This window comes from Eriocheir sinensis, chromosome 33, assembly GCF_024679095.1.
Source record: "Eriocheir sinensis breed Jianghai 21 chromosome 33, ASM2467909v1, whole genome shotgun sequence".
NCBI lineage: Eukaryota > Metazoa > Arthropoda > Malacostraca > Decapoda > Varunidae > Eriocheir > Eriocheir sinensis.
Genome location: NC_066541.1, coordinates 16,806,063 through 16,817,391, shown reverse-complemented (window position 1 = coordinate 16,817,391; position 11,329 = coordinate 16,806,063). Strand labels below are relative to the sequence as shown.

At 40.6% G+C, this 11,329-nt stretch overlaps 1 pseudogene; it reads right to left on the bottom strand.

Annotated features, from left to right (window-relative positions):
• Positions 1-377: 377 nt before the first annotated feature.
• Positions 378-11,038, bottom strand: LOC127006802 (actin-related protein 2/3 complex subunit 1A-B-like; annotated as a pseudogene).
• Positions 11,039-11,329: the final 291 nt, after the last annotated feature.

The following is an 11,329-nucleotide window of genomic DNA, read 5'->3' as shown; positions in this document are numbered from 1 at the left end:
GAATGCAGGAAAACATTTTGTTCAACTTTCTTTAATTATTATGCATGTTTATTCAGTACCGAGGTCAGAAAAAATAATTGAAAAAAAAAAAAAGAGAACAGCATCTCATTACATCAAATATGAGATGTTGATGGTGCATAAGCTATATCACCGTCTCTCTCTCTCTCTCTCTCTCTCTCTCTCGCGCGCGCGCGCTAGTATAATATATAGGTAAACTACTGGAGAGAGAGAGAGAGAGAGAGAAAGGAAGACAAATGAACTAGTCATATAGAAGAGAAAAAAAGATATATATATATATATATATAGAGAGAGAGAGAGAGAGAGAGAGAGAATAATATTAACAATAATAGTTTAGGGGACCACTGACAACAAATTCCTCCCAATCATAACTTTTATTCCACAGATCACATCAAGTAAACTGACTGGCTTATTCACATGGCACCCAACAGTGGTAATAATCAACAGATATTATGGAACACACAAAACATTACAAACCCGATTTCCCCCTAAGAACAAGTTGTGCTGAGCCACGAATCATATTTATCTGCCTTAACCCGTCCGCTGCGATTGGTATGGATTTGGCTTTTACTGGTAGCCTGGTGGCATATGGTCCCAGGTCTTCCTCTGGCTCTGTGGTGGATAGTGTAGTGTTTTCCATGTGGTATTGGTGTGCTGGGTATCCCCTCCCAAGGTGCAGGACTACATTTTTCTTCATTGAATTGTAGCAGCCACTTTTTGCTCTATTCCAGTAGCTTGGTGAGGCTTGACTGTAGAAAATCCGCAGTCAAGGGGTTAAGAGAGATAAAGGAAAGATGGGCGTGTACATGACCTACAGGATGGGATATAATGCTTAAGTTAATCAATCAAATCACAGTGTATAATTATAAACCCCAATTCTTTTTCTGTTTCTTCGATTATAGTCCATCTTCTCCCTTTCTTGGGGTTGGACTTGCATTGATCTTCCTCCATTTTGCTTGATCCAGTGCTATTTCTACCTCTAAAAATCCCAATTCATTCAGTATATTTAATGGATTGTATGGACTCCTGTGGTTAGTGAAGTGCTGGAAATAACATACCTCTAAGTTGATCATTCTTCCTTGCTGTCGTTTTCTATTTTTCTTTATATTCATATTCTATTACAAGCACTTCAAGCTTTTTTTCAATCCTTGGTCCGTTTCACTGTCCATACTAAGAACAACTCATTATCCTACTTCATATCCTTCTTCAGTCACTTATCTTTGTCACATTACATATCCTTGCTCAGTTATTTCTTGAGCTGCTTAACTTACTGCATTCATTTGTTCCTAGTAAAATAAGGATATCAAACCTTTCAAACTATATATCTTACTTAGCATTTAGTCTGTCTGTCCACCATTAACTTAGTCTTTCCTAGTTCAACTACTTCATGAGCTGATAAATGTGTTGCATTCACTTGGTTCTATAAAAAATCATATAGTGTTCCCATTGAGACTGAAATAAAGTACTTCTCACATTTTTAGTGGCGCAAGTAAGGGTTTCTAAAACATTGGAAGGAGGTTGACTACAAGGTGATGTCCCTGATGAACCACAATGGAATATGTGTGCATATCAATAACAACTAGTGACCCACAGAGCTCTTAGAAGCCACTTAAGACCCCCAGAGCTCTAAGGAGTCACTTAGGCCCTTAAAGCTCTCAGACCCCCAGAGTTCTAAGAGGCCACTTAACACCCCCAGAGCTCTTAGAAGCTACTGGATCTAAAACATGAGGTGATGAACTCGTAACACCATCACCAGAAATCACATACAAAATGACCCATAACATTAGACACCTCAGTGAATGACAAACAAGTACATCTGTCATGATCCTTTTTTCATCCTATAATGCCTCCCTGAATGACAAGTAAGTATCCATCCTTCAGGTTCTCAAGTGAATTTGCTGGGTGCCTTCTTGACTGGAATGCTTAGGTAAGACGAAGATCTGCCACTGACTGCTCCAGAAGCTGAGAGGAAGAACAAATAAGAAAAATGTCATTATTTCCAAATTCATCTACACAGTACAGAGGATGACAGATGGTGTGAACAGGTAAGCAACAAGCAACAACAGAAACAGGACAACAATCAGAGCCTCACCTTGAAGTTCCAGATGGCGAGCTGAGAGTGGCGCCTTAGGTGGAGATGGAAGAGCAGTTGGCCTTGTCCCCAGAGTAAATGGCAACACCGGTGATGGTGTTCTGGTGGATGGTAGCCAGGGTGGTGTCCGACTGGTCCGAGCGGGCAGTGCGATCAAGTGACTGGAACTTCTTCATGGCGCTGTGTGGTGTAGAGGGGAAGGAGATGCGTGCTTTTAGTGAGTGTGTTGTCGGGAGGTGAGACTGCTATATTTTTGTCCCTATTATTAGTGGATTCCTTTTGGAGGGAAGATTGCTGCATAATATTTCAGTATTTCATGTTTCACTCTGAAGCTTAAGAACTCTATCTGTAAATAACTAGGTACTAACACAATTGTTCTAGTATACATGAACTAGTGGAGCACTTTACAGATACTGCAAAACACATCTTTCTCATGTCTAGCTTTATACTCCTCAACAACTGTGATTACTTATATGTATGCTAGCAAGGTCATAAAAACAGTATTTCAAGATCAGAAGTAACCATTTTGGGGGATTTTACACGCACAAGAGTTGGGGTCTGTAAAGGGGCTTTCTAGGGGACAGCTAACAGATGGAAATATCTTGATTCTTTGTCTATTTGAGGTATATTTGGAAGAAAGATCATTGGGTATGACATATCAACAAGTGTGTAGTATGAATATTCCACCACAGACTGCTGGAAAAGAGTCCAATGCAAAAAGAGCTTAGCCAGCACACCTGAATCACAATCTATTCTTTGGCATCTTTCATAATGGTAAGATCACATCAAAACTGGATCAAGATGAAGATAAAATCTCATTCAGAAGCAATTAGTTGTGTATTAGAAGGTAATGGTGAAGGATAATGTGCTTATGTGTTTTAGAAATGTGATGAGAGGGCAAATTACAAGGGCTGTTGATTAGGATGGATCAGTGAGTGCTGCTGAGGTAAGGACAAGATTTCTTCAGTAAGAGAAGTTAAACGATGGGCTCTAGGAAAAGAAAATTCAATGCCTGCAACATGCAGCTCCAATAAAGCCAATAGCAGATGAAGTACCAGGAAAGAGTGGAAGGGTAGAGCCAATGGTACACTAGTAGATTAGAGTGGATGTTTCTCTATTTGCTACTATTCTGATAAGCAGTAACAGAACCTATGACACAATCAACTGTGTTGTAATAAGCAACAGAAATGATACTAAAAACTTCTAATGAGATGTAACTATATCATAAAACTAATAAAATAATTTACTATTTGGTGAAAGATCTCACTCAACTGATTTAAAATCTTATTATTTCAGTGCCTGTGTTTGAAACAGCAAAAGAAATTTAGACTAAGTCTCCAGGGAGATGGGGTGAAGTGCTGTGCAGGAAGCAGGAATGTGCTGTGTTGCTACAGGGATACAAGTGAAGGGCCAGACTTGTTGATGCCAAAGAGTGGATTTGATTCCATCTTTCTCATTGCACTATGAAAACTATACAGGTTATAGCAGCAAGATAAAAGCAATTTTCTGCAAAAATGTTTATAAATAGGAAAAAAGACAACTGTTTTAAGTAAAAAGAGTTGAAGGTCCTAAGTTTAAAAATGTTCCTTACACTAAAATAGAAGAAGTATTGTTTTTTGGCATCCATATTACGTTGATTCTTTACTGTAGAAGCAGGAAAACTACACCACTGATTACTAGAGGAGCGAAGGGCAAGGCTGGCAGAGTGTCTACCAAAAGGGAGTGGTTACCTCTACAAGCACAGATTTCACTTTACTGTACATGAGGGGAAGGGTCATTAGAGATTAGATCAGCTTATAAGCTTGCAGGAGGAACTAATTAATTTTAAAGAAGCTGATTGTTAGAGAAAACAATTTGGTGTTTGAAGATAACTGAGGCTGAAAATAAAGTTTCATCATAATTGGGAGGGAAAGAGTCTAGTAAACAGTGGTGTATGTGTGTGTGTGTATAAATGTAATTACCAAGGCCTCATCACGTGCTGGACCCGTGATCGCCAGCCAGTACCCTCCCGGAGAAAGCTTTGGAGCTCATTTTAACCGAAATCTGGATAATACTACTACTGAAGGTGCATGTATGTGGCCCAGCGTCCAGGGTGAGGGTTGCTGCTGCAGCTGCCCATAAAATCCCACACAGCCATGGCATCCTCCCATTCCACTTAGTCACTCAGGTATTGAGAATCAATATTTTGTTTGAATGGAAGACTCACACTGCCCAGTGCCAAAAAACAATACTTGAGAGCCACAGGTTCAACACACTTGAAACTGGACCTTCGAGGAACACTACAAAAAGGTGACAATACTAAGGCAGCAGCTTACCTAAGTCTTACCTTTCAATAGGATTCACTTCTCTGAACATCAGAGAAGAATTCTTTTTCATTACACATGCTTATTCCAATGTAAAATTGTAAATAAAGATAAAAGCTAAATTTAAGGCCTTAGGAGAGTAATCATAGTGCAGAGTATCAAGACACTTAATCAAGAATCAAACAGTTAATTCCTTTCATGTTACAAGTCATTAGCAAATACCTAATGCTGTAGAATATTCATCTGGTATGTTTAGGTGACTGACAAGTTTTGGTAGAAAATACTGTACTTGAACATCTTGCTTGTTGCTTCTCTCCCTTTCCCTCCAGCCTATTTAAAAAGGCATGCATGTATACCATAATTCTCCCTGAAACACATGTACCCACACCCACACAACATTATAACTGCACTGTCATGATATACCTTCTTCCAAGTCATTGCTGAGAATATATTGCTTCAAAAAATTGCTAAACAGGACTGGATCCAGACTAGATGGACTAGGGACACACAGATCATTTAATAGTGTTGGTTTGGGATGCAAAGCCAGACTCAGGATTCATAGGAAGCATTAGGTTGGGCTTGAATAGGTTGTGAGAAGCATTAGTGTCATGGGTTGTAAGTGCTGTGGCGAAGGTGCAGGGAATGTGTGTCACTCAGGCCTTTGCTGGATCCAGGCCTGCTAAAGATGACTGGGAGTTCCGTTAAAATAAAATCTTTAATTACACTGCAGAGATATAAAAGGATAACATCTTCAAACACCTAACCAACACTAATAATCATTTCTACACTGTCAGCCCCATGAAACATCCCACAAAGTTATGCACCACTGAGGACCCAGCTTCACCATACATCTCCACATTATTACCAAGTCTAAAAGCAAAAATAAAAGCCTTTCTCTCTTTAATCTCTCACAAACAAGAGCAGAATCTTAGCCTTAATCACATGAGTGTGTTATGGTTAAGTGGCAAATATTAAGCTTATGAAATCTACCGTAAATCTCTAAACAAACCAGAGAATTAGCATATATCATAAAGTGGCATAAGCAAAGGTCTTCTCACCTGAGGCTTCCTGACTCTTTCTTCTGAGCCACGTCCAGCTTGGTAACGAAGGTCAGTTTACCCATGTCATCCACAGAGTACAGCATTGGGCAGCAGCCATGGCCCTGCAGCACCACAAGACACAGCACATCAGCCACACGAACATGGCTCAGAGGGACACTTAAGAACCTTACTCCCAGCTCGGGTTGCAAAATTCCTGGGAATTTTGATCTGGGAAACTTTGGGGAATTTTTTGGAATATTCAGGAACTTTGAGAATTGAGAAAAAATCACAAGTTTGCCTATGGATGTTAGTGAATGTCCACTGGCCTGTTGGTGGCGCAGGCAGGATTGTTAAGTGACGCCTATTGAGGCTCATGCCACCCTCCGGTTAACCTAATCTAATCAAACCCCAAACAGTTACTCAGAAAATTCATATATACTTACTAATGAAACTTTCTATACAACAAAATGAGGATAGTCTTTGTTGATTTATACCAGTGTTGTCCAAACTGGGGTCCGCGTACCCCAGGATATACGCAGCATAGATCAAAGGGGTACGTGAAAAGACAATGAACACACACACACACACACACACACACAGCAGAAACTTCCCATGTTCTATGAAGGAAAGGAGAGAGGGAGGGACAGGTACCTAGGAAGGACGCGTAATGTACGTGTACCTAAATGATATATAATACAAATATAATATAATATAATTGAGTTTAACCCCTTCACTCCGGCAACGCCGACGTCCAACAGTGTCACCGTTAGTCCTCATCTAAACCTCTTAATCCTCTTTCATTTCCTCTTAATCCTCTTCTAAACCTTTTAAGAGGAAATGGAAGAAGATTAAGAGGAATTAAGAGGAGGATTGAGAGGTTTATAAGAGAATTAATCCTCTTCCATTTCCTCGACCCTTTAAATACAGTGACGCCGACGTCAAAGAAGTAGCAAAACTTGCCTAGCGGTCATGTATCACAGCAGTAACAAGCTGGGATCGCCAAAAAAGACCATTCAAGTAATCCTTGTGGTGTTATAGGCGACATGGGGGAAAAAAAAAAAGCATTACACGATAAATGATTATGTAAAGGAGTCAGAGTTGGTGATATTTTTACCAACTCCGACTCTGACCGAAAGTAGCCGACTCCACACCCCTGGTTTGAAGATATCCTAAACTTAACCTAACCTAACCTGACAAAACCCCAGTTACTATAGCTCTTGACTCAGAAAATTCATATATGCTTCCTTGCTGGCTATCATATGCTTTAAGATACCCTAAACTTAACCTAACCTAACATAACAAAACCTCAAACACTTACTATACATCTTTACTCAGAAAATTCATATATGCTTCCTTACTAATTAGACTTTCTATACAACAAAGTGAGGTCATTCTTTGTTGATTTATACCATAAGGTGCTAGCAAACATGTGTTTGAAGATACACTAAACTTAACCTAACAAAACCACAAAAGGTTACTATAGGTCTTGACTCAGAAAATTTATATATGCTTCCTTACTAATGAAACTTTCTATACAACAAAGTGAGGTCACTCTTTGTTGATTTATGCCCTAAAGTGCTGGAAATCATGTGTTTGAAGATACCCTAAACTTAACCAAACCTAACCTAACAAAACCCCAATGGGCAATCCCTGAGTTAATGACATACACCCACACACGGCCCAGACCTACATCCTACTTTGGGTCAGACTAAAGAGCAAGGCATCACCTGTCAACCCCTTCACCTGGCAGTCATGGTGGAGGCTAGAAAATTGAGTTTTGACCAAAGACACTCAAGGGAAAGAATGGCTTGAAAATAATGCCCACATTCATGACTTAATGGACTTACCACAGCCACCAGTGAGTTTAGGGAGACCCAGGTGACAGCTGTGAAGGGCAGGTACTCCGTCTTCAGCTGCGTCTTGGCCATCTCCTTCCCTGCGTCGGCCACGGTCAGGCTGGAGTCATGGCCCACCCAGCACACTCGATTCCCGTCACCCGAGAAGCTGACACTGTGCACCCATCCACCTGGAGTTCGCAGGTATCTCATTAAGGTTTGAACCAATGTATTGCAACTGCTACAAGTGAACATGGCTGTATGCAAACAGATTAATACAAGTGATTCTCGCAAGCGTTTAAATGACACTAATTTGGAAAAATACAAGGTCAAAAATAGCGTCAGGTTTATACTTTCCATGGCTTATTTAGATAATTGCAATGTGGGCTTTCAAAATCATGGTGGCTTGACTATGTGACAAATGCTGTTTAATTTACTGATTTATGCACCCTGTGTCACCATCTTCACTACCTTTTAATCTCCCTCCAAACATCTCATTTACATAATTTTGTTTTCATAATCAATCTTATTGTACTAATAACCATTGCTCGCATCTGGGCGGCAACAATTCAAATTACACAATCCCTTCAGAAAAGTATCCCTCACATAAATTGAGAATTACCTGCAGACAATGTTTAGGGATTAAAGTATATTTATGAATGCCAAATTGTTAACTTGAGTTCACTATAAAACAATATTGGAGTTATGAATGTAGTTATTCAAGAACGTCAGATGCATGTGAATTTTCTTCATACTTTTGTTAACATATCAAAGGGTATTAGCTTACAAGCAATAACAAGATTCAGTAGGCTTCTGTCACAACCATAGCTATGCATATTAATCATTGTTACCTCGCTTCCTGCAGCCAGGGTGGAGTCGAAATGGGCTTTGTCAAAACCAAGTAAAACTCCCAAGGCTTACATGTCCCAGTCTCCCTAGAGACTGACTTACCTCCACCAGTAGAGTTGGAGAACTCCGTCATCATCTGGCCGAGAGGCATCTTGGCACCCCAGGGGGTTGGTGTTGGCTTGGGCTCAATGTCCTTGATCCAGGCAGAGAAGATACGCACCTGCAATGGTCATCATAGTTATCAACTTAGCTACTCCATTTCCTGTGGCCAGTGGGGGAATAATCAAAATGACTTCTGTCACAAGCAGGTTAAGAACTCACAAAAATAGGAAAGTATTCATTTAAAAATCAGAGTGCCAACAAAATGGGGGTTAATTAGCGAAGGAATTCCCTCAAGAACCTGCAGTCCCCTCCGAGGCTGCCTCACCTTGAAGTCAGCAGCCCCGGCAGCCAGCAGGATATTGTTGGGGTGCCAGTCAAGGGTGGTGATGGTGGAGCGGATGGGCTTCTTGATGTGCTTTGACACCCACCAGTTGTTCTCCTGCTCAAAGTAACACACTGAGATGAGACGAGCGCCAGACCCCACAGCAAACTTGTTCTCTGTGGTGGCAATGAAGAGCAGCTGTGATTAGGATTTGTTTCTGCTGCAATGGGAGAACAGGTAACAAAAACAGACAACAATGACGTTCTATCATGATGGCTGGTGCCTGACAATGCTGCCTAAACTGACCGTTGGGGGACCACTTGACGCAGGTGGCAGCTCGGTTGATACGGAGCAGCACCAAGGTTGGGCTCCACTTCCCATCCGACCCACAGGTCCACACATATGCATTCCGGTCCTACCAGAGAGAAAAATACAAAAGAAATTATACCATAAGATGAATGTAGTGATAAGTGAAAAATTTATTCAAACAAGATAATGCAAATAATAAATAAGGAAGTAAATTGATAGATACTATATAAGCAGAAATAAATAAACCAACATGAATATGTGAATAAAAAAGGAAATACATAGATATATAAATGAATAAGCAGATAAAATACATAAACAAATCAATCAGAAAATACAGGAACTACTCACAGCCCCACAGGTCTGTCACGGTTGGTGTTGGGAGCCCAGTCAATGCCGGTAACACGCAGGTCATGGCCTTGAAGAGTCTCCTGCAGCCGCCACTCTGACCCAGCGCGCACATAGATGTTGACCTCATTGTTGTTGAGGCTCAGTGCCACACCTGGGAGAGGGAAGCAAGACTGTGAGTGCCAAGTACTCATTATCTCTCCTTACTCCTGAATTATTAATCAAAGAAAGGCCATCAGGGGAAAATAAAATAAAAATATATAGATCAAAACAGTCCCCTAAATGAGCAGACATGGATATAAAAAATAAGTGACAATAAATTATGAATTAAAAAGAGGGGGAAACAAAAACAATACCGTACCTAATGAGTTAAGAGTGGGTGGATGCACAATGAAAGGTTTCAATCCTGTTGTGGATGAGTTATGGCTAGAGCTGATGTATCTAAATGGTTGCTATTCCATTACTGATTAGAAAATAATCTATACTTAACAACTAAGCTACGGTACTGGGTTGTGTACATGTGAGTGTGTGTGCACTTACAGGAGCGATCCTTATTCCAGGCATGGCAGGTGATGGGGACAAGACCAAATTGGAACACCTCCGTCATGGTGCCTCAAACACTGCTGCAACAAGATGACACTGTGGAGAGAGAGAGAGAGAGTTACCAACTCAGCTTTTTGTTTTATGCTTTGTATTAATTTGGAGGGGCTAATTATTTTTCTATACTATCTAGCAGACAAATACTTGAACACTTTTAAAATGCATACTGAGGCCATTACACCCAGGGGTGAGATAAATACCTATGCCCAGCAGATCACATTTTAACATCAGTCATGTAACCATACTGATATTATTAAAGAATTACACCCAACTCAATCTGGCAGTCAATTTTTTTGTTAGATTTTAGACCAGCTGACCCAGAGCTGACCATGCACTTAACACTAATAAGGCATAATAAGTGCTCCCTTACACTCCCTAAGATGCATTTTAAGGCCATTACACATAAGAACATAATAAACCTGTCAAGTGTATAGTAATTCCAAATCTAACAAATAAAAACAATTGGAATCACAAAGACTCCTCTTCATTTATTCACTAACAGAAAACAAATAACAAATACACTCAATTGTCACCACAACACACCAACACTAACAATTACACTTGATTCACTTCCCTCCCCAGCACACCCGGCTCCCCCGTCCCCCCAATAGCCAACACAAATATGCTTGTTATGCACCTGTTCAGGTGCCCTGCTCATTAATATCCAGATCCAGAATGAAGATTAAATAAACTAGGTTACATTCTTCATTATACTAAGAGGTTACTATTCCCTTGCGTCATTAATATAAATCCCTCATTTTATGTATCCACGAACAGGCTCCTCCCTATTTATTCACTAGCTAAAGAGGCTGAAATAAACTAGGTTAGATTCTTCGTTATATTTTGTGGCTTCTGTTCCAATGAGTCATTTAAAGCTGCCCAGTTTCCACATGAACCATGAAAAGCCGATTTTCTTATCAGCCGGATGTGACACACAGCAGCCCCGCCCGCCGAACACGCCAGTAAACTCCGTCTTATTCACCTTTCCCAGCCTATTACTTGTGAAAGTGATAGATAATGGCCTAAACTCTCAACCGGCGGCCCTTAGACTCTGAATAACTTACCTAAAAGACCCAAACAGGTAGTGATGTCAGCGGACTCTGGGCAGTCGACACCAACACCACCACAACACGCTGTTGTTTACTTCCCCGGGAGAGTCCCGCAACTGCGCGCATGCGCTATGGGACGGGGAAATTAGGGATCCGCACCGGTACCGCTAAACGGTACGGTACCGTTACCAGAGTGCTCGGTACCGGTACCAATACTGACCAGTCGCTCACGCCTTGGACTCATAGTCTAATAATAACAGTATATATTTGCAAACCTTTGAAAAAAAGAATCTGACATGACAGTGATGCAGGGCATGATGGGTCCAGCCACAATCATTTATCATTTTTATTTTATTTTTTTATGATAGTGTAACGGTCCGAATGTGAGTGAACGAGAATGTGAGTAAGTCAGTGAGTAACAGAGTAAGTGTAAGCGAGTGCGTGAATGAACTAGAGAATGTGAGT